Below are 25,636 nucleotides of genomic sequence, written 5' to 3' on the forward strand. Positions count from 1 at the left end.
TTATGAATTCTTCAGGAGAGGTAGTATTGGGCAAGCAATGAATCATCCTGCTTTCTTTTATAATATTTTTGTACACTTGATGTGCTACAGGAATAAGATTGCTCTGGTTTTAGAATTTTGTCCCTTCTGCCTCAAATTTATTGGTTTAAACAGACATAACTCATTGCTACATTGTTCTTCCTACATATTTCTACTGTTGACTTCCTCTGCCCACTTAGATTATCGTGCAAGAAAGGGATCCTGAGACAGAGAGACAGAGATGCTTATATATGACAAAAGGAAGGAAAGTGAATAAATGAATGAATGAATGAATAAATAAATAAGAAAGTGTAGATGGAAGATCAGGGGGAAAGACATCAAAGAAAAAAAGAAAGGAGAAACACTAAGAAACTAGTGGATAATTAAAACTAGGACATGGATGTCAAGGTCTAGGAGGAGGACAGCGTGGACCATGATCAATTACAATAGGCAGACATAGTCCGCAGTTACTAAAATAGAAGGGAAACACTGTTCAAAGACAAGAAGAGAGATAGGAGGTTTTGAGAGAGATGAGACGGTAAAAGAGAAAGAGGGAGAGACATATAAGAAAAAAGAGACATCTAAGAAAAAGAGAGAAATGAGTAAAAGAAAACAAACAAAAGAAAACGGTAGAGAGAAAGGTAGAAAAGAGAGACAGAGGAAACTAGGACTTGGAGGCAAATGTGTGCAACTGTGTCTGTCTTTTCTCATTTCAGAACTGGAATTTTCACACTGACACCTATTGGACTACAAGAAATATCTGATTGTCCACGGAGAGGGTTCCACACCCACAGACAGGACACAGCTCTCTTCTGTGTATGTATCTTTGTACAAGTAATCAAGGCCGTGTTTTCAAGCAGGACACAGTGCTGATTGGGTTCATCATTTTTTCCTTACCCTCCTGGCAGTTCATCTTCACCACCCTCTTCTTAACAATTCACAATAACCAAATATCTAGGATGTAGGTATCAGTGGATATAAGTTTTCTCATATTTGAAATCTAGTCATTGACTGTCTCTGAGATGCTAGTCCTTTCTGTCCCTCAAACCTGATATCTGGGGTAACTAATAACATCAAGATAAGATTAAGGAAGCAAAACTTGAGTGTACTTCAGGGTCAGAGTGTGAGAGCAGCATGCTTGAGGCTCTGAATTCCATCCCCAGTAACATGAGGAAAAGAACAAAGTATTAAATCCATTAGCTTATTTAATGCTTTATCAATGTCATTAACTAACTCCCAGTCAGCGATCTGAATGCAAATGGAAAATATGCAAGATATGTTAATTATGCAAATTTTGACCAGGAATTTTGTCTGGAAGAGTATGGTTCTAACTCTCTAGGGAGGTAGTTTCTTTTCCCATATTATTTTCTCTGGTCACACACTTAGTATGATCAGATCTCTGTGTGTCAGATCAGCCCCAGATAGCAAGATTCTTTCACTTTATTGCATATCAGCCAGGGCTCTTCCATTGAGTTTAGATTCAAAGGAAATGTAGCAACCTAGTGAAAGGACCAGAACCTGTCCCATAAAATATATAAGAACCAGAAATTCAGTCACAGAGATGCAAAGTAATCTAAGATCCTATATCAGACTGCTAATTCCAAGAGTCAGTCTGTCTTTCTGTCTCTGTCTCTCTGTGTATGTGTGCTTTATATGTGTCATAATACATGTATATATATATATATATATATATATATATATATGTGTGTGTGTGTGTGTGTGTGTGTGTGTGTGTGTGTGTGTGTGTGTGTGTATAGCATTATACTCTTGATTATAACAAAAATTAAGACCTAATAAAATTTAAGATTTTTTTTGTAAAACATGTATATTTCTATGTTTCTTTCTGTACCATCATTGTGTAGACTAGTGAAAGCGGATACCATTTTCACTTTAAGCCTGTTATCTGTGGGTTCAGTACCTTTAGTGCTGTGAAGAGTTTGTCAGATGTCCTAGATCTGGAGTCAGGTGATTGTGCAGTGCCTGCTTCTGTATAAGATCAGTGGATTCTGTTGCACATTTTATCATCTCCCTTGTTCCCAGTTGAGTACTCTCATGGATCAAAAGCAGAGAACATTTTTCAGTCAGATGGGAGGAAGAAGATCCGAACAGATGTGTTCTAAACTGCATAGCTCTGTCTTGTAATATAACAATGTTAAGTATTGCAAAGTTGAAAGAGATTGCATGATTATAAAAAAAATGCCTAGAAATCTAATCCCAAGGTTCCAAGTTGCAACAACACTTTCTATTTCTGGCCAATGTAAAGCATACTGACAAAGCCAGCAGCAGGACAGCTATAGCAGGTGAATCATGAGTTTAAAGCTATCTGACACTATGTCGCCAAACTGAGTCATACTGATTACTCCTCATGTTTTTGTATGCCATATTTAAGCATCCCTCAAAGACTATTAGATAACTTTTATCATCTGATTTATACAATGACTCCAATAATACACTGGACTTACTGATCCTTTTAATAAGGCAATATTTTGTAAGTGACTCTGGAAAATATGTGCCAAGATATATGGTGACACACTGACTCTGATCATGAGGAGAACTAGGGAGGAGTACTGGGTCCCAGCCCCTTTCCCATAGCTGCCACCAACAAGATAATCTCACCTCTAAGATGAGAGTTATTGCTCTACAGTTAGCTTTTTACATTAGAGGATTGGGACAGGGTTATGCAGTGAGATTGCTTGTGTTTTAAACTTTAGGCCCTCTATTCAGTTCCCAGCATTTCCACTTCTGGAATCTGCTAAGTGCTGCTTTCCTATAATACAGCACTGGAGAGCAGGTGTCAGGAGTTTAACACCAAGATTCTTCTGTGCTCTCTAGGATATATAGTGTAGATTAGATCACATGAGACTTTCCTTTGCTATAATATAAAAAGTATAAGTTGTTTCAAAATTGGAGCTTACCATGACTTATCCACATTTCCTTTTCTCCAATTGCAGGACTGCAGTCATGTCACCACCCGGAGCATCATGGTGACTGTCACAGATTTGAGATGAGTCAAATCCCAAACACCTTCAGTTGTGTGTGTGTGTGTGTGTGTAAGTGTGTGTATGCATGAGTACTTGTGCACATGTATGTCTCTCTCTCTCTGAGTGTTTTATACATATGAATGTGTTGTATGTATGTATGTAGGGTGGTATACATATCTGTTATCTTCAATGTGTTATACATGTTGCTTCTATCTCTTGAATGTTTAATCTACATCATGTATGTGTATCAGTCTGGATGGTTATACTTGGTGGCCAAAAGAAAACCTATCTTTTCTATATGAGGTTTATTTAAAGTTAGGATAGTGTATTAGGAGTTCATAACAATTAGAAATTGATTTTGTTATAAAACATATTTATGAAGAGGTTAAGACAATATTTTTGGCCATGAACCATGAGCATACATTGTATATAAGGATTCAGTACACCCGAAACTGGTCTGCATCATCTGTCACAGGGTAGATGTGGGACAGATTATAATTCCAAGACTCACTAACCAACTGCAGAGGGGAATCATCTCAAAGGTCCCAGACATCAGCCTACATTTTTCATATACTCAGAATGTTGCTCTGAGAGAAATGGATTAATGAAGACTAAAAAGAATTTTCTGACTCAATAGGAACTTTGTTGCTTTTGGATTGACTTTAATCTGACATGAATCAACCACCGGTATTCAGTATCTAGTACAAACGGCATGATATGATGTCTCCCTACATGAGATTATTATAGTCTGGTACTGCAACATCATGGAAAACTGAAAAAGATGTATTTTCCAGAAAATATCCTAGGGATGTGTGTTTCTGCTAGGCTCCCTGAAGAACCTTTGAGGATGCTGTGTCAGGCTTACACCATTAAATTGCTGACTTTGTACTGTGATGTTCACTGCATATTGAATCTTCAGTTCATCACAGATGTGAAAAGAACTTTGGTAACAAAGTGACCACCTCTCAAACCCTGGAAGACAAGAGAAGATGACTACAGCCCTGTGGAATTTGTAACATTTATAGAACATAAATAAGATGAAGACTTTCTCCACTCCTCATACACCATGTCACCTGCTCCAGTTTGTCCAGTCCTACAACCAAGTTGTCCCGATGGATATACTACTGACTGAAAAATCTTGCCACAAAACACAAGACTATACACCAGGGAAATCTGTCTGACCTACACAGAGTAATGTGCTCACCTGAACATGGTTCCTACAGCATGTGACTTCCCTGAATTCTTAATGACCTAATCAATGAGACTAGTACTTGCATTCACCTCACACAAAGATACTGTCCTCAACAAGAGATGGCAGGAAAAACTCACTGCTGGTGGCATACTGGCAGAAAGAAGCTCACTATGACCTGTGGGTGGTCAACGATTCTACTCAATGCTCCTGACTTTGGTCCTGTTCAGAAGTGAAGCTAATCACAACACATTGATGTTTCCCTCATATTGCACAGAATCCAATTTAAAAAGAAAAATCTCTTCAACGATCATGTCTCCTTTAAATGTACATTTATTTTCTCTCTCTGTCTCTTTCTCTGTCTCTGTCTCTGTCTCTGTCTCTGTCTCTCTCTCTCTCTCTCTCTCTCTCTCTCTCTGTGTGTGTGTGTATGTGTGTGTGTGTGTGTTTCTGTATATGTGTTTATTGTTTTGCTTCTAGAGGACATATGCTAGAGGTTCTCTCGAGTTCAGAATAAATCTCGAGCACTTGAAGGCATCAGGTATTTTCTACTACTATGTTAGATTCCATGATCAAACTCTGCTTGTCAGGCATGGTGCTAAGGTCCTTGTCCCTGGAAGCCAAGGGACATGTAACATTTAAAAACAAAAACAAAAAACATAAAACCTGCTGTGTTCAATCAGGTGTGTTGCATGTCTTCCCTGTGGTGTCCCATGGATGCTGGAAAAATTCTTCTCTCTATACCCCTAAAGAAAAATGACTCCTCATACCTAAAACACTTGATATTATTAGCTGTTCTTATAAAGCTGGACTAGGAGCTTCTTTAATATGTATGATAGCATGCTGTAAGGGCTTCACTTTTTAAAGGTATAGTGCAAGTAAACACAGTTGCTGGGTTTTTATGAGTGCAATGGCTTATCCTGTCCAGAACAGATGTTTTCAAAGCGCTTCTCCTATTTTCCACCTTTTATACTGTTTCTAGGTCATGTTATACCATGGCCTCTGAGTAGTTAGGTCTGGTGTGTATTTGTGTGATTTAAATGTCTCATTTGGGGTCAAACACTTAACATTTGCTCTCAGCAACTCGAGGTAATTAAGGAAATAGGTATACGTCTAAATAATAATATTAATAATAATAGTAGTAGTAATGATAGTAATGATAAGGATAATTAGAGTAGTACAAATACAAGTAATAATAATAAAAAACCAATGAGAGTAAATTAGTCTACCTTAACACATCACCCTGCAAAAGTTGTTTCTCTGACCTTTGGGAAAAGTAGCACTAATCTATGAACATGGACACATTGAGGAAGCAGTTTGAAAGTATGTCCAAAAAGACAGCAGTATGTCTTTTCATGATCTGTTATGTACCAGAGTGTGGGTTTAGGATCAGGTTAAAGATCTAGGTATGGATTTCATCTTGTCTAATGGCCAAAATTTTAACCAGACCGTTTTGGTTACTGTTATAGCAAGACTGTCATGATTGAATCTGTAGGCATATCCTACCAAGTACGTTAGAATAATAGCAGATAAAATCCACTAGTAATCAGAACATGACTTCTCTCCCATGTATAGCACCACACTTCACAGAGAATGCAAGGCAGCAGTCAGATGTCTGCCAGACTCAGTTCATTTCTCTATGGACCAAAACTGAACTGTGGTTTCTTCAACAGTAGGTTCTTACCATCTACTTCTGGTATGTAACCAAGAGAAATAGTACTAGCTTATATTGTTTATGTAGCTTCAGGCTTCACTGAATAAAAGTACAAGGTGACTTTCTCACTCCTGGGACTGAATTTTTTGAACACAATCATCAGTTGCTGAAACAAGCTGCAAGTGTTCACTGCAGAGGGTCCTCCCTTTAACTTAAGATTCATGGTCTCCAGCTTGGATATTGAAGCCTGTGGACAGGGTGATTCCTATTGGATCCGTAAGAGCAGCTAGGGTCTCACTAACCATTGCTATCTGAGAATAATGAACTCTCAATTATTTCCACAAGTCCGCACTCAGCAAATGCATCATATAAGGATGCCACACTGATAACTGTTACATCACTACAGCACGAGGTTTTCATACCACTGGTCCCTTTGCATGTCTATGCCTAGATGAGGACAGAAAGTGAATCTCTAAGCGTCCTTTTTGCAATGCTTACATTCCATTCCACATCTGTCCCAGACACACACTTTTTCTTCACTTCTCCTATTAGATCCTTCCCTATTATTCTCACCTCTCCTTGCTTGTTGGTCTAAGTGAAGACACAGTTTAGGTCTTTTCATATCACAGCTGGCCCTGTACACATAGACACAACCCAATTCCCAGACCGACTTGCTGCTAGCCAGTGCAGAGTTGTAAGTGAGGTGGTACTAGAAGTACAGGACTAGGCTGAGGGGCCAGGTCATCACTTGTAAATGTTCCGAGATCAAAACATGAGGAGGACACAAAGCATTCTGATCTCCAATGCTCTGCAGAGTACAAATTAATTTATGGACAGTGCATGAGGATCCAGACATGGCTCATTCCAAAAAAACTCATTCAATATGGATCCTATTTGATCTCATCTCCCATATGTTTGCTCATAAGTTCTCTACTCAATTCATAATTTTCTTGGGTAACCTTGGCTCTAGTAATGAATTCATATACCTACATATAGACCAAAAATTCACATGCACAAAGTCTTCTGAGAAACAAAATAAATAGAAATCCTTAAACGTAGAACTCTATAAGCATTTACCTGCTCAAGAGCCTGCCTGGATTTCCTCAGTCTTGATGCATGTACCTGGATGTCGGGTGGGGGATCAGGCAGAGAACCCATGGGGAAGTAGAGAGTGTGGAGTTCTAGGGGAAGCTTAAAGTCCCTGAAAAACCCAAGACAGCAAGAGAAGGAGAACATGGAGCATTTTAACCAGTTGGGTAAGGACTTCCTACTCATCCATTAGCTCTCCTTAATTTGAACCAGAGAAAGAATAATAGTATTTATGTTGTAGACTCTGAATGTGTTTTCTGGGGAGACCTTGTGGCTACAAGTTGAAGACCTGTTGGAGATATTGGAAGATAGGAAATCTTGCCAATTTTCCTATTGTTTAATCAGGTAAGTCACCCAGAAGACATCTCAAGTCCTGCTTCTTGGGATAGAGACAGAAATATACCAAGATATCTAGGTAGTTTGGTTTACATAGTTAGACCTGATCGAAAGTAAAGGCAATTCTAGAGAGGAGAGGAGGAATGTGTTGATATTTTGGTGATTCTCCATCAACAAGCAAAGAACCTCTCAGGTGATTTCATTAACACACTTAAAGAGCAGTTTATCCTCCTTGCTGCTGACATTTTCCTGTTAGCATAGTAAGAGGCATTTGTAGTCTATGAGGTGTCAGGTACAGTGACATTTTTGAATGACAATCATGCATTTTTTGAGGTAGAATTTCCATATAAGGCAGGCTAGCCATATGATTTTCTTGCCTCAGCTTCAGTGAGGTTTGAGTGACAGTGATGTTGATGTTCTATTTAGACCTGAGTTACTAATATAGCATGCTCAAGTTCTGGAGAACCAAACCTCACAAATCATCAATATAGGAACCAGAGGCTAAAAGATACTTCACAGTTAGGCAAAGGGACAGGTGACCATAAAGAAATACTCATTGCTCACAAGCTGTGTTGCCATGTCTCTTAGGCAACCAACCTTTAATTGGTCAAGAGAGATTCCGAGGGAGCAGAGGGATGAAGTTCTCCACAGACTGACTGGAGCCAACTGAGGAGACAGAGATTCTAAGCTGAATGAAGTAAGTGGCATGCCTGTTGCTTTCTGTTGAATGCCTCTCCCCTCTCTGCCTTGTGAGAGCACTATGCATCTACCTCCATCTGTGACACTGCTATCTTGATAGATATAAAAGGCTGAAAGATTGGCCACCACCCTGGTCATACAGTTTGCATTCTAGGACCATTAGCTATTTTATCCCGAGATATCTGAAAGAGAACATGATTAAACAGTGGTTGATGGAAGTCCAGGAAAAGGAGGAAGCAGTGGATGCCACAGTTATCATGAACTAACATACAAGTCTGGTTTCATGGTGACTCAGGGCAGTTTCTCAAGTGTACAGTAGAGTAAATGGCTACACAATTGTAAACAACCATTCTGCAGTATGTGTGTCTACATGTGCCTCTCTGTCATGGGAGGTTTCTCTAATTGTGTGTGATACATGAGTATGTACAGAGATGAGGGTCTCCATGAGTGAGAGATTATGCTTGTAGATGTGAGCATTCATACATGTGTACTTAGTTCTGTGTGGGCCTTCTCTGCCTCTATGCATACAGCACAAACAATAAATCAAAGACTTTGTTCTCAGGGGCTCTATTGCTGCCCTGAGAGCCTGTTACCAAGGCTCAAAGGGTATGTGAGCAAGAGAGAAATGTGAGAAGGCTGGGCTACACTTGTTAGGCAGGAAGGTCAATTGTGTTTGGAAGAGGGATGGAAGCTTCTCTGGATTCCTCTGTGTAGGAAACCATGAGATTGTCCATCAGTTTAATCATCCATACACCCAAGAAGCTGCATCACATACTGTTTTGCAGGTGTGTATTGTTGTGAGCATAGGTGAAAACAGGGCTTTTCACAGAGCAGCTTACAGCATAAATAAAACATAGATTTCTGTATAGGTCAAAGCTGTAGGCATTTTGATGGGAGAGCTCATTTCAACTTACTTCAAGTTGTACAACAATCTACCTACCCATTTGGTTCTCACTGTTTACAGTTCTGTTCCCTATCTTCTGCTTCCATCAGTATTTTTTCATACTCCTGCATCTGCTTTTGTCCCCTCTGTCTGTCTCCTGCCCTGGTCAATCCCAGCAGTTTTGACCTTTCTATTGGCTGTCAGATATTTATAATTAGCAATTAGCAGTAAGACAGTGCCAGAATATCTCTTGGATTGTCATCAGGCAATGACATTCATGTTTTGAGCAAAGTCAGCAAACTTTAAATCAGCAAAATTTAAAATCTAAAGCACAGTGATGGTTCAGAAACGACAGTATCAAACTCCTGCCATCACTTAGCTCTTTATCAGTACAGATTTAACAATTGAAAATACAGAGATGCACCTTCATATACAGTAAGGAATGTCACCTGAACAATGGATGGATATGTGCACACAGCATGCAAATGTGAAGGTCACAAGACAATTTCAGATGTTGCTTTATGTTACCTTCTACTTTCACGGTTGTGAGCCAGCTTATGAAGTACTAAAAACTACAGTCGGATCTTCTGAAAGAGTAGTGCATGCTCTTAATCAGTAAAGCATCTATCTAACCCTCACCTAAGATACTTCACATTTGTTTGTTTGTGTGTTCGATATTGATCATAAAGGGATAAATGGTTGGAGGTCAGCAGATAATTTCAGGAAGGTGGTTTCTTTTAGATCTGTATATTGAATTTAAGAATGAAACTTAGGTTACCACACAGAAAAGCTCAACAAAGTAAGATTTGGCAAACCAACAGAAGAAAAGAGCTCAAGAAACTGAGACATATTTTTACACATTCAGGAGTCCTATAAAATACTAAACTGAAAGATAGGTTTTGGGAAGACTTTGCACACACCAATACACCCAATGTCTGCTGCCTCACCGTCTGTGTGTACAAATAAGTTTTGATCAGTTGACTTAGAAGGCTTTGTTCTCCTTGTGTCTAGTCTATCCTATGGTATGTATATTATTTATTCTTATTTTTCTACTTCAGGATTCCTTGAGCTCTGAGGAGGGGTATTTAATGGGGAAATCTCATATGGAGTTGGGTGCTGCTCTTTCTCTCTTTCTGTCTCTCTGTCTCTGACTCTTTCTGTCTCTGTCTCTCTCTCTTTCTGCCTCTATCTCTTTTCTCTGTGTGTGTGTGTGTCTGTCTGTCGGACATACTGTATCTCAGTCCCTCTGCATGCATAATGTCTGATTGTCTATCTTTGCATTTTTTCCCATCAGATGCATGAGAAACCGGGGAAGATCCTTGAGGACATGGGCACAGGGGGAAAGTTCCTGAACATAATATATATTCAATTAATGAATTCACTGTACCTTTTAAAATGGTAAAAAATGTAAAATGTAAAGATGTAAATAATGATGCATTTGGAGCTTCTAATATGTGTATATTTACTTTCTTTAAAGAATTGGACACTGAAGGCCTCTGTTCTCTCATTCAGCTAGGGAAAGAAATGCCAATGCTGCCATTATCCTTAGCAAGGCTGGATTTTTATAGACAGATTGATTTTTAGAGCGGCTGTTCAGAACAGACTGCTTCTGGAATGCCTGTAGTTGCAGGCTGATTTTGAGTGCAAGGGTAATACTATAAGTAGTGACAAACACTTCAGATCCCAGAAATGTCAACAGGCAATGAAAACTTCATACTTGTCTGATTAGAAATGCAGTTGGCCCACACTACTGTCTAATATTTTGTGAATGGATATTGAGAATGGTATTTCATATTGGGATCACAGATAACTTCTGGTTCAAAGTTCAAAGTACTATAATGGTGGGAGAATAGGAGCCTTTCCAAGACTCCTTGTTAGAACATATGGTAACAAATGGATAAAGACAGCGAATCTAAAATAAGAACTGTGGGAGAGTCACAGGACATAAGATGAGTAGAGCATCTGGGAAAGGATCCTTCCACTCACCATCTGCACCCTGGAGCTGGGTGGTTTCATTGCCCTCTGAGCACAGCCTGCCAGGAGAGAGCTGGGATTCCAGCAGTGATGTCACTTCTGGGTCACTTTCCCTCCAATAACAGTCCAGAGAGGGACAAGGAGCTCGTTTCATGGTTGTAGAAAGACAGCAAGAAGCTGCCATGCATAAGTGAGATCGTGAACTCAACACTTCCAGTGACTCCATCATGGAACTGTAAACCTTCAAAATGTAAGAAAAGCATTTATGTTACAAACCCTATATAAGTAATGACAATTTATTATATTAATAACATCCACTTTGTCTGAAACCGATGTAGCTGCCCTAGTTCATTTTTGTGTCTTTCACTGTCAACTTGGTACATCCTTCCAGAACCCTTTAGCCTATGTTTCTTATAGACAATGTATTATGAGAACTTTCTTTTTCATAGATCAGGAAAGCTTTATGTTTTTAAAGAATAATGTGACCACATTTAATATTCCTTGTAATGTAGTTTTAATAAGTACCATTATTTTTATTTCTTACATATTTACCTTGTTCTGTTTTGCATTTGTTTACATTATATTTTGTTTTACTTTTCTTATTTGTGGTGTTAATAGACCAAATTTTATGTAATTTAATCATGTATCCTCAATTAAAATATTAAGTATATTCTAAAAAAACAATAAATACAGACCTATCAGAATTACACCAGACTTCGTACCAGACACAATGAAAGCTAGAAGGGCCAGGACAGATCTCACTCAGACCCTAAGAGAACACAAATAAAGCCTAGACTACTCTATCCAGCAAAATAATGAAGAAATCAAGATATTCCATGACAAAACCAAATTTATACAATATTTTTCCACAAATCCAGCCCTTCAAAGAATAATACATAGAAAACTCCAACAGAATGATGGAAACTATACTAGAAAAAGCAATAATGTAATCTTCCATTAACAGACCAATAAGATGGTAGCCACATAAACATAACTCCACTTTTAACAACAACAATACCAGGAAGCAACAATCAAAGACTAGAAACAAAGTGTGGAGCAGAGAGGGAAGGAATGACCTTACAGAGATTGCCCCCAAATAAGAATCCATTCCATATACAGTTACCAAACACAGAAACTATTGTGCATGACAACAGTGCTAGCTGACAGGAGCCTGATATAGCAGTCTCGTGAGAGGCCTTGCCAGTACCTTACAAATACAGTGGGGGATTCTCTCAACCAACCATTGAACTGAGCAAAGGGTGGCCAATGGAGGAGCTAGAGAAAGGTCCCAAGGAGCTGTACGGGTTTGCATCCCCATAGGAGGAACAATGATATTAACTGACAAGTACCCTCAGAGCTTTCAGCTATTTAACCACCAACCAAAAAGTACACAAGGAGAGGATGGTCTGGTTGGATATCAATGAGAGGAGAGGCACTTGGACCTGTAATGGATCATTGCCCCAGTGTAGGTGATGTAGTAAGAGTAATGTGAGTGGGTGGGTTAGTGAGCAGGGTGAGGGGGTAGAGAATAGGGCGTTTGGGGAGGTGAAATGTGGAAAGGAGATAACATTTGAAATGTAAATAAAGAAAACACCTAATTAAAAAGGAAATGTGAAAGAGAAACAACCAGTTATGATTTTACATGCATTTAAAATGAAGATGCAACAATGGTTGAAGTTGAGGAAAGGGAGTGTGTGCTGACTGGTAGCTTATGGGAAAGGCGTTAAGGATCATATTGTTTTCCCTTCCATAATTTCATGGTGTCTATCTGCAATGGAATGGCCATCCTCTAAGACTTTAAGATCTTTCTATGGACATGGAGCTTCAATATGCAATCATTTTTTAACCACTTTCCTTGGAGTTTATATCATTAGCTTTGCAACATGATCTCACTATTGTGTCAAGACAGTCTCAGACCTGGGTTGATCTCCCTCCTCCTGCCTTACAAGAGGCAGGGCTAAAATCATGTTCCGGCATACAGGATTTCTTTTCATTATCTTCTTTTTCATATTTGATTAGGAATTTTTATTTCTAACAAACTTCAAAGTTTTATAAAATGAAAATTATTTTTATTTAAGTAGCTCAAATTTATATGGATAAGAGTAATGCCTTCTCAAAAATAGCAAACATTGATTATATGACTAATCAGTTAATCTAGCCAGTGTCATAATGGGAAGCACAATTATGAGATGACGTCATTTCCCTATAACTTGGACAGCAAACATACTTATTAATATAGCAGGCTATATGATTGCTAAATATATGTAGCTTCTTTTCTTATGATATTGGAAACATCTAGAGTAGAGTTCTATACAGGTATGCCTAAGGCCTTAGTAATAAGATGTAAGGGTGGAATTTCAGCCTCTTCGAAGTAGTTAATTGTGGCTAAATATAATTTCAGAATTGTCACTGACTAGTAACTCTTCGATATCTTCTACAATGGTAAATATCAACTATCAACTTGAGTGAATTTAAAATTACCATAGAAACATATCTTTAGGTATATCTTTCAGTATGTTTTCAGGAAAGCTTATCTGGGGAGAGAAAACACACCCTGAATGTGGGTCCATGCTCTCAAGGGCTGTGATCCTTGACAGATTAAAAAGGAAAAAATAAGCTGAGCACTGCCCTTCATCCCTCTCTGATTCATGAGTAGATGTAACGTGGCTAGCTGACCCATACCTCCTAAACCAAGATGATCTGTGTCAGTTCAAACTCTAAGCAAAATGAAACTCTCCTGCTGTGGTCTAAGCCACAGTTAGTGACAGACTCCTAGGCACTGGCACAGTATGGCAAGTGATATGGATTCTTGTCATAATGAACTAAACTGTACAGTGTGGAAGCAGATGACAGAATGTTGAGTACTGATTATGTAGTCCCTTCCAGCACTGTACTGCAGCCTTGTGTATCTGACAGCATATGGCAAAAATGATGATTTTAGGTTATGAAAGACACTGTACCTCAGTTTACTCTCATGGTAGGAAAGGAAACATGTAGTTGAAAAGAATATGGGAATATGTCTGCCTGGGATGGTAGGGAAGAACTCTGCTGTAAGCCTCTAAAAATCAAGGCCTCCCAAGAAGCCCTGTAGTAAGCTTAGACTCTACAGCTACAATCAAGCCTCAATATGAAGGCAGTCATGCAAACAAACTGCCATCACTTCCATCTTCTCCTCAATATCTCTATGCCTCAGAACACCTGACCTGCTCCTGGATGTCTAAACTGTGGACAAAAATCAACATTTATTGTTTAAATGTTCTAAGTGTCCCAGTAAGTTAATCCACTGCATTTTTAACAGGATCACCGCATGGGCATGATAGGACATACCTTTAATTCCAACACTTAGGCAACTATGCCAAGAAGATCTGGAATTCAAGATGACTTGAAAATCATATCTTCAAACTCTAAGAGCAAAAAGGGAAAGATAATTAATTTCATTTATAGGGGAACACGTATTACATTGCATAATAAACATTATATTTAAATAAACAACATGTGAAAGAAACTGTATTTATCTCCATAACAATCTTGACATCATTTCCATGTCATATAGAAAATGATCGATGTTTATAGAAAGTTGTAAGTGTGATGCAAGTAATATAGGTTTCTAATGTTGTCATAAATAGAACAGACATAAGTTACAGTAAAAAAAAACCTGTAAGCTCATTAATCTCATCATGCCAAATCAAATAGAATATTTTTTTCTGTAGGAAAATTTATGCTAAAATATGGGACAGCATATTGTTTATACAATGGTATGCTATAGAGAAATAGTATGCAATATAAATCTTAAACAAATACATTTCACTCATTTACTTTAATTGAATTATTTTCAAAGAGAATACTCGAAGAATCTGAGGAAAAGATATGTGGATCTAAGAAAAAAACTTACAAGCACACATGAGAAGAAATAGCTGAATACATTATTTGAAGGTTGTCTATTGTTTTCCTTTTAGGACTTTGTAATCTCGAGATTCAATACAGAACTTTAAGAAAATGACTGAATTCAAAATAATGAATATTGTTCCTGAATATTATTGTAAAATATACCAAGTACATATTGATGGGAATCACTACTACAAAACTGTGTGGAGATGAATGTGAAGGGTGCACTGTGATGGAAAGTGACTAAGAAGACAGCATAATTACTCTTTCTTGTAAATAATGTACTGCAGATGAAGAGTTTTAGGCATATAAGCTGGCCTGTAATTCTCTCTCAGAGGCACAGACAGAAACTTAGGAGCAAGCAGCTAGCTGATCTGGACAATGCAGCAAGCTTAATTTATAAGACAGAGAGTCAAGGAAGAGAGTCTTGTCAACCTCAGCTTCCCTACACATTAGCAAGTGTACACATGTGTAGTGAGTGCCAACACATGTGCAGTGCATATGAGCATCCACACTATAAACTCATGTATATCCAAAACTTGTTAACTCAAGTAATGCTAAGTAAACGTAACATCAGAAATCAGATTACCTCACTACTATAACAGGCTCTTTAATAACAAAGAAAGAATTATGGACAACTTTGTGTTACTGCTGTTCATTACCATATATGCAGAGTTACTGTGGTAGTTTACAATCCTGTTTTCTGTATGGTTTCAGAAATCCAATGCCTATTACATTCTACCTGAACAAAATGTTGTATTTGTGGTATAAGGGGCACGTTTGCTGTGCTACAAATTCACAGACATTCAAAGTTCCTTACACACAACCTTACTTATTACCTTAGAATCTGCCCTGTCACAGGTGTAGTTCCTCTTTGCTACAGGGCAAAGCTTCCTGGATCAGTGCCTCAGCCTCTGGCCTTTTTACATTTTACAGAGCTCTGGAAAATAGCTCAAAGAAAGAACACAAGGCTCAGGTCAGTGTAGGGTTGTTCAATCTCAAAGGCTTCTTACTAATACATTTATTTTCATTGTTAAAGAATCTTATTCTTTTCATTTGTGAGGCCCTATTACAGTATCTGAGAATGTGTTCTCACAAATCCCCAGCATGAAGCAATCATTATGAGCACAATTTCTCACCTCAGCCTTGAGACTGGATATTATTGTCCCTGAAATTTTAGGAACTGCCAGTGTAAAGAACATGTGTTTGGGGGTCATGATTTCATTATGCGAGATGAATATAATATATGTAATGTCACCCTGTTTGACTCTGTTAGACAAAATATTAACCAGCATAATCCCAGACCCCAATCATGTGCAGATTATTTTAATTTCTGAGATAAAATTCTACTCACTCTATCACTCTTGGTGTCTTCATCTCTCTTCTCTCTCTTTTCCTAGTTTTGAACACAGGCCTGAACTAGAGGAGTCAGCACAACTTTGCATCTATGGTGTTCTAATTTTTTTCAGTTCTGCTGTGACACACATTTTTAAATAATGAGAAGCATTTTGCTCTGATTAAATGAAATACACAGAATTCGTAGTACAACTCAGTTGGTAAATTACTTGGTTAACAGACACAAAGTTTTGATATTTGTCCTCAGCACTGCATAAAACTTGCTGGTGCTGAATCTTTGCAATCTCAGTATCCAGATCCAGTGAAAAGTAGAGCATAAATCCTGTATCATCTTATATAACTTATTATGTCACCCTGTGCTACAGGGTTTCCTGCCCCAAAAAGCAAATGAACATATGGCAAGTCAAATATTAATGTTTATAAACAAATTATCCTGCCCATGAAGGCAAGTGAATTTGCTTCTTTTGAAGGATAAAAACCTCCATGACAGTTGTCTAGACAGGTAAACTGCAGTGATAGGAAAAGAAATAAAATGTGCACCTGCTGAAACTCTGCAGACTACCATTTTGTTCTTTTTTTCTTTTTTTGGAACTATCTTTTATGGGAGATGGTTCATCAATCTTCCTTGGCGACTGCCTTCCTCATGGCTGCCAGGACATTGCCAGCTCCTCCCGCTTTCTCGTGGCCCAGATGTGCGCGCCCACCCTCTTCTTGATGAACTAGAGTGTGCGCGTGTCTGTGGACACTGAGCGACTCCAGGGCGCGCTGCTCTTGGGGAGCGAAGCCCTGCACCTCCCGGATCGCATCCCTCACGAACTTGGTGCGCTTGGTGAGGCGCCCCGAGGCCGGCTGTGCCTTGGTTCCCTGATGTTCTTCTTCACCTTGTGGCTTTGTTGAGGCCATGGCCATGGGGTAGCGCAGGGCCATGGCTGCTGCTCTCCTACCATGGCCAGGACCGGAATCCCAGTTTGTTATTTCAAGCTTATTCTCTAACCTACTTTCCTGGAAGTTGCTAGTTCCTTCTACTTGATTATCCAGGCTCCATCCGTTTACCTTTATCATATATTGTGCACTTCATGGTTTGTGGAGGACTAGGTTTATTTCATTATTTTCTATAAATAATATAGCATAGACAACAATAGAAAAATAAACAGGTTTTCTATTTATTAGTCTATTGCAAATAGACATTATACTTCTTTGTCTCTAATCATGATACACATGTGTGTTTAATCCAGAGAACATTTTTATGAAGTGCAACAACATATTGCCTAAATAGGCTAATTGCTAAAACAACATCACAGTCACTGGTGGTCACCATATCACTTCTAAATCAATTTTGTTTCTAGGGCAATGAAGAGAAAACAATATTAAATTGTATTTCATTTAGGTTCATCTTAAACTTTGCACTAGATAAATATGACTGTCATTTAATTGGCTATACTTTACATTAATTTATATGTGTGGACATTATAGTTTGCAATTAATATTATGAAATTGAAATCATAAACTTTTTTGTTTTTGTATGCAAACCAATAAAGTTTCATATGATTCAAAGGAAAAAAGTTACATTATATGTATTCATTTAAATAAGTAAAAAGTCTGTTATATAAAACAAAAGTAGTGAACATTTACATTTTTATTACTAAAACTACTAAAAATCTCAAGAAACATTTAAAAAAATCTATTCATGTGTCTTTGTGCTGAACTAAAATAATTTTTATAGATTTATTTCCCCTCTTGATTTAAGCATCTTTGATAAAATTATTTGAAATCAGTAAACTCATTTTTCCAGTTTTCACTTTTTGAATTCATAATTTCTAATAGTGTCTTGAGGGTAGTATAAGAGCATCACATTAATTGGAAAGTGTTTAACAGTTCTTTACTTTGATAGAGTAGAGTAAGGAAGGAGTTTATGTTATTGTGGAAACCACTAAGCTAAGACATTCTCTCTCCTGGATGTTGCCCTCACTATATACCTCCTATGAAGAATATTATGGACTTACAGTGAAAGAAAATATTTTGTCATCTCTGTAACAGAGCCTTGTAAATTTTGGTCTACTTTGATGAGACACTTACAACTTGAAAAGGAACTATGGAATTGATGTTTAAGCTTATAAACATTGAGGAATAAATGGACCTATAAACTAGATTTCAAACCTGCTGTATTGTGTATTGGGGGGCATCAGTAAACTTAAGATTTTATATAAAAAGCAAACATACAGTTTCATTATATGCAGAACATGTTTCACCAGGCTTGATTTAATAATATTTTGTTCCTCTTTTTATTGATATTTTCTTTATTTACATTTCTACTGTTTTCCCCTTTCCATGTCTCCTCTATAAAAATTGGGTACAGAGCTAAACAAAATATTCTCAACTGAAGAATACTGAATGGCGGAGAAGCACCTAGAGAGATGTTCAACATCCTTAATTATCAGCGAAATGAAAATCTAAACAACCCTGGGATTCAACCTCACACCAGTCTGAATGGGTAAGATCTAAAACTCAGGTGACAGCAGATTCTGGTAAGGATGTGGAGAAAGAGGAACACTCCTCCATTGTTGGTGGGATTGCAATCTGGTAAAACCACTCTACAATTCAGTTTGGCAGTTCCTCAGAAAATTGAACATAGCACTACCTGAGGACCCAGATATACTACTCCTGGGCATATACCTAGAAGATGCTCCAACATGTAATAAGGACACATGCTCCACTAGGTTCATAGCAGCCGAATACATAATAGCCAGAAGCAACAAAGAACCCAGATGTCCCTCAACAGAGGAATGGAAACAGAAAACATTGTACAATTACACACTGGAGTACTACTCAGCTATTAAAAACAATAGATTCATGAAATTGTTAGCAAATGGATGGAACTAGAAAATGTCTTCCTGAGAGAGGTAACGCAATCACAAGAGAACACACATGGAATGCACTCCCTGATCAGTGGATATTAGCCCAGAATCTTGGAATACCTAAGATACAATTCACAGACAGTGTGAAGCTCAAGAGGAAGGAACACCAAAGTGTGGATAGTTTGATCCTCTTAGAAGGAGGATCAAAATGCCCATGGGGGGAGATTCAGAGACAAATTGTGGAGCAGAGACTAAGGGAAAAGCCATTCAGAGACTGCCATACCTGGAGCCAATCCCACATACAGTTACTAAACCCAGACACTATTGTGGATGCCAACAAATGCTTGCTGACAGGAGTCTGATACAGCTGCTCCCTGTGAGGCTCTGATACTGGCTGACAAATACAGAAGTGGATGCTAACTGCCAACCAATGGACTGAGCACAGGGACCCTAATGGAGGATCTAGAGAAAGAACCCAAGAAGCTATAGGTGTTTGCAGCCTCAGAGGAGGAACAATATGAACCACCCAGTAACCCCAGAACTCTCAGGGACCAAACCACCATCAATCGAATACACATGGCGGGACCCATGGCTCCAGTACCATATGTAGCAGAGGATGGCCTTGTTGGACACCAGTGAAAGGAGAGGCTCTTGGTCCTGTGAAGTCTGGATGCTCCAGTGTAGGGGAATAGCAGGACAGGGAAGTGGGTGTTGACGGGTTGGGGAGCAAGAGGAGAGAAGATAGGATAGGGAGTTTTGGAGGGGAAAACTAGGAAAGAGGATAACAATTGTGATGTAAATAAAATAACTAAAAACAATTAAGGAAAAAAGGTAAAAAAAATCAATTGTATGAAAGAGACAAGAAGAGTTGTCAATACAAAAACTGAACAATTCAGGAGGCTGTGTAAAAGAGAACTATGTAGAAAGTGAACCCAGAAGACTCAGTTACACACTCCCTCCCAATGGGAAATCCAGCAGAAAGCAGGGGACAAGGACCTGGGATCATTGAATAGGTATACAATCATGGGTATATAGGAGAGATCGTGTCATTTGCCACAAAGTGAGTGGAAAATATAACTTAATGTGATTTTGTGCAATCATATAAAATTTTCTGATGAGTCATATAAAAATAAAAGGACATTTTCTGAGTGTGCAGTTCCTCTGAACTAAAGAGTGTAAAAGAGCCTGAGATTCCACTAACTTCATAATTCTTCCCTTTTATTTTTCAGTGCTGCACATTTCTAGTTACTATGTTTTTCCCCAAATTACTTTAACTTTCAGGGTATTTTGAGCTTCAATTGGAATTTTACATTTTCCCCCCTAGATCTGTGAAAAATATCAGTAGACTGCTGATGATCAGTGGAGATATAGACTGGAGATGCATATGGTGGTTATTGAAGAAACTAGCAATAAAGATGAAATCTGTTCCAAGTATACAACTTCTCAGTATAGATGATACTGAAAGGACTTTAAGTCAGCAATACACAAATATACTTACACATATGTGTTTATTGATGCCATGTTTCAAGGAGTCATGTAGAAGTTTGAGCATAGCTGACCATCATATGAAGAAAACTGAAATAAAATATGCACATGTTAAATAATCTTATTAGAATATCTCAGTTAACCTTGAGTGATATCTTGGCCTCACCTGAGAAGAGTGTAGCAACTATGGATCACCAAGATGAAAATGGTCTTTAGGCATGTCTGTGAGGGGTTGTTAATTGATAGGGGAGGACCCATGCAACTGTGGACATTGCCCACCATTCCCTGGAAGGAGGTCCTGGGCAACTAAGCATGAGCTTGTGAGTCAGCCAGCAAAAACAGTGCTCATTGCTGCAGAAGATTCTGTTCATCATGGCTGGGAGTAGAGTATGCTGGAGCACAGCATTTTAGCCTTGCAGAAAGGCAACAAAGAAGAAGGGGTGCACTCCTCTGGTGGCCATCTCCTTTGCTACTGTTTATTCAACCTCAGCTTCCAGGTCAAAGGACACACACTTCCCACATTCAGAGTGGAACGCCTGCCATTTGATAATCCCACCTGGAAAATCTCTGACACAATCAGAAATATGCTTCTATGATTTCCTAGATGATTTCAGTCAACTTGAAAGTGTATAAACCATCAAAACATTTAACAGTCTATTTATTATTATATACATTTCTTCCACTTTGTTTGCAAAGAGAGTACTCAGGGAATTTAATCATCCCAGGAAGAAATTCCCATTAGCTGCAATTCCTGGCCCAAAGGCAAAGTAATTCCACACTAATACTTGAACATATATGTTAATTGCTGCAATGCTTCAACGAAACAAGAAATAGAATGGGTCGAGCTGACAATTATCTGAAGAACATGAAATGTTCCAATATACATGTAATAAAATGTGCCAATCTACTAACAGAATTTATTTAAAATATTTCAGTTACACTTTAATTATTGCTTGGTACACCTTAGAGTATCAAAAGTACAAAATTAGAATTTCTGGTACTCATACTTCAATATTCATTTTTTAAAAAATGTTTTAAATGAAAATTATCAATTATAAACATTAGTGAGATACAATATCATGAGTAAATAAATTTACACACTATTTCCTAAATAATATAAATTTCCTAGCTTCTTGTTTATCTTGTGACAGGTGGGAACCTAGTGATACCTAGGCACTCAGACCAAGTGAGTCTAGGGAAGAAAGGATCTTTCTCTACTGGAACAACAAATATGGTATGTCTCAATGCAGTTACAAATGAAGGTAATTTACATGGAATTATGAGAGACAAATTTAAAATGTAAATGTTATTGTTGTGTTTACACTAATGATCTTCAAATGTTTTCACCCAAGTGGTCAGATATCATTTTTTCTTTATATTGCCACTGGGATTAGATAACACAGGTCAATGCCCTTATCAGTTATTCTTTAGCCTGCATTGCACTCTGTGCTCAAACACTGACCCAAGAAAGTCACGTACAATGCTGAGGTCCAAGGTGCTCAGATTACTCAAAGGTTTTATTACCTACTGAGGAATTTCAGGATTAGGTTCTGAACTTTTTTGTTTTTTGTTTATTTTTTATTAGCTATTTCCTTTATTTATATTTCAAATGGTATTCCCTTTCCTTGTTTCCCCTCCAAAAACACCCTATCCCATCTCCCCTCCCCGTTTACCAACAATCCCCCCCACACTTTCCTGACCTGGCATTCCCCTACACTGGGGCATCGAGCCTTCATAGCAGCAATGGCCTCTCCTCTCATTGATGTCTGAAATAGCCATCCTCTGCTACATGAGTAGCTGGAGCCATTGGTCCTCTTTGTTTGGTGTTTTAGTCTTTGGGAGCTCTGGGTATACTTGTTGGTACTTGTTCCTCCTGTGGAGCTGAAAATCTCTTCAGCTCTTTGGGTCATTTCTCTAGCTGCTCCTTTGAGGAACCTAAGCTCCATCTATTGGTTAGTTGTAAGCCATCGTGTGTTGATCCACCTTTCAAGAAGGATCAATGTACCCACACTTTGGTATTACTTCTTCTTGAGCTTCATGTGGTCTGTGAGTTGTATATTGGGTATTGGGAGCTTTGGGGCTAATATCCACTTATCAGCAAGTGATTACTGTGTGTTTTCTTTTGTGATTGGGTTACCTCACTCAGGGTGATATTTTCTAGTTCCAACCATTTGCCTAAGAATTTCATGAATTCATTGTTTTTAATAGCTGAGCAGTACTCCATTGTGTAAATGTACCACATTTTCTGTATCAATTCCTCTGAACTTCTTAGAGAGCAGAAACTGAGTTTTCCTTCCTCATGGTCATGAAAATGCATTACCCTCCTATGTGTAAAAAATCCACTCATAGCTATGCGAAGTTTTTTGTTTCTCATTTCAATAAATAGGCTATTTGTAAGACAGCTCCTAAAGTTGAACATTCCCTAAAAACTCTTGTGCATTACATTTTTAATGGGGAGAGACATCCCAATCCCAAGCCTACCACTTGATTACCATTATAAGGAAATCCCATGGTGGGATTATTTACCAAATGGTGGGATTATTTACCAAATTCATTAAACTCAATCACCACATGTGAGGTTCTATTCACTCTAATTTCTTTAGCAAAATAGATCTGTGAATCCAACACAAACATGCCGCAATACAGTTGCACAGAACTGTGTGTGTCTGTGTGTGTGTGTGTTTGTGTTTGTGTGTGTGTCTGTTTACATGCATGCATGTGCACGTGCGCTAGAGATCTGGAATGGCAGCAGGCCCGACCAATGAATTTGATCTTCCCTGTCTTTCTTTTTCTGTCTTAGAACATCCTCAGACACCATGATGTCAGTCTACCTCCACAAGAGAGATTCCAAATCTTAAGTGCGCTAAAGCAGAGCAATGAAATCAACAACAATTCTTTGTTGGCTTCTTACATGAGCCTGAGGAAAACCGTCTTCTAAATGGCAGCTGACCTGGATAAATGTGGACAAGGAGAAGCCGCCTTTGTGCTCTATCACAAATTCCTCACATGAGAACCTGCGGTTTCTACTCCTTTCCTGGAACTCTTCCCTTGTTCAACCTGCTGTTCTATTAAGGGTTCTCTCCTTGGCTGACAGCTATGGAACTTGAGGCTGCCATCTCTTTATCAGATTTCTGGCAGCTCACACACAGGCTTTTTCTTGCAATTCAAAGACATGAGGACCAAAGGTGGTGGTATCATGAATAAGGAATATTATTGGTAGTAGACTTAGTTCTTGAACCTGTGCACACATGATCCAGATCATAGTGGAAGAAAAAGGGGACCAGAAAACAGGATGTATCTGACCTGGTAGGTACTTTGATTTCCAAATCTCCTCTCAAGAAGTCACTAGCATGTCTCTGATGGGTGGCCAAGCTCAGTGAATTCTCTCCACAAAGGGAGAGAAGTAGGGCTTCCTAGAGCTCCACAGTCACCAGAGGATTTTGGACTACTTGGATCAGTGTGGTTAAGCACAGTTAGGCTTTTTTCAAAATGGTCATCATATTGGGTAGGCAGAATAAAAAGTAGAAAGCAGAGCTGTCACCAGGAAATAACTATTACAGCCTCAATAGTAAGGGGATGGTAGAAAAGTCTCACCAACCATAAGAGGCCTTGAATGGTGAAACAGAATATAAGGAGATACATGTGACTCTGAGGAGCTCAGACACTGGGGAGGTGTTTTATGGATATGATTTCATTGACCTTCTGAAGACTGTGTGATGAGCAGATATAACACTTCCTGTCTACAAAGATAAAGCTCAGGTTTACAGATGAGCTCAGGTTCCACAGTTTGCATTATCCTTGTTTTATAACTCCTAGAACAAAGTTTCTTTTGGGTTTCCACTGGTGCTTTCCAGCAAAATAAAGGCATTCCCTTGAGATCATAGTAAATCTCCCATTATTTCTCTTCCAAAAATAAATCACTCTTACTAAGGAGTCATATAATTTCCCAGACATCAGGTTTCCTAGTCTGAGTTTATGGGCATATCCTCTTCTTAAGCAGAGTTTCTGGCAGGGTTGTGAATCTGTTTTGAATCTTGGACAGACCTGAGGGTTGAAGCAGTTCACCAGCATCTTTCGGTGTAGCATCTGACTAGGTGCCAACAGCACAGCACTTCCAGGAACTAATCACTCTCGGTATCTAGTGTCATTACCTAATGACATCTGATGAGGTTGTGCACTCCTGGTAAGCAATATACAAAACTTCTATGTGGACAAAGATTAATATTGTGATTGGGAATGGAAGACTGTGAACACTGTCTTTATTTTCTAGTTTCAAATTTATGAGGACAACCAGTTTCCTCAAATTTCTGTGGGTCCATCTGGTTCCTTTTGAGTGCTGAGGTGAGAGTGGCACTATGCCACTTTAGCAATGCCCATTGACAGTTGAATGTTTGCTGAATGTGCCATTTTAATGGAAGACTGTGGATATTCTCTTTCCAGGCCAAGGCATGGAAATGGATGTGGGATGTCAGCGTGTGCCTTTTTAAATATGAGAAACATGTGAAACCAAGTATACAGAGGCCAGATTTCCTTAGGTCCTCATTTAGACATATAATTTTAATTTTCTCTGCACAGCTTTCTCTCTGCACTATTCTGTTAAGACTCTATGTGGAAAAAATCCCTGCAGAAATAAAGTACCAAGAGATTTTAGAGAATTTTAGAAGATCAAATATCTTCAAGGTACATTTTCATTCTCAATGTGGGGGACCAAAAATCTACAGAGTAGTACAAGGCTACTCACAGAAAAGCCACAGATGAAGACACTAGATTGAATGAAGGAAATATTCCTTCAGGATTTCAGTACAGAGGACGGGGTGGGAGGGAATGGGGTTCAAGTCATGCCTGAGATACTGCTGCCCCTGCCAACTTATTTTCTTTGTCTTTTTGCTGACATCAGAACTGTTCTAATTATCCATTTTGGTTTGGTATTGCAGAGGACAAAACAAGTTTTTAGGAGAGATGAGGAGCTGAAAAAGGAATTACGAAAGGAATACTTGGAAGAATATCTAAGCTACTTGGCAAAGAAATTCAGTATGAGAAGCATGGAGACTGGAGAACTCTGTGTCACCTCCTCAGTCTGTTTCCAGGACTCTCTTGTGCTGTCTCAGTGGAGTGTGTTATTTAATAAAAGTGCTCCACATGCAATGTGCATATGAAGCAAACACACAAATACACACACACACACACACACACACACACAATGGAGTGGCATACTGAGAAGACTTAGACCTA

General features: G+C 38.6%; 1 pseudogene; it reads right to left on the reverse strand.

The window, feature by feature from the left end:
• Positions 1–16,679: 16,679 nt before the first annotated feature.
• Positions 16,680–16,991, reverse strand: LOC127676241 (60S ribosomal protein L36-like; annotated as a pseudogene).
• Positions 16,992–25,636: the final 8,645 nt, after the last annotated feature.

This window comes from Apodemus sylvaticus, chromosome 1, assembly GCF_947179515.1.
Source record: "Apodemus sylvaticus chromosome 1, mApoSyl1.1, whole genome shotgun sequence".
NCBI lineage: Eukaryota > Metazoa > Chordata > Mammalia > Rodentia > Muridae > Apodemus > Apodemus sylvaticus.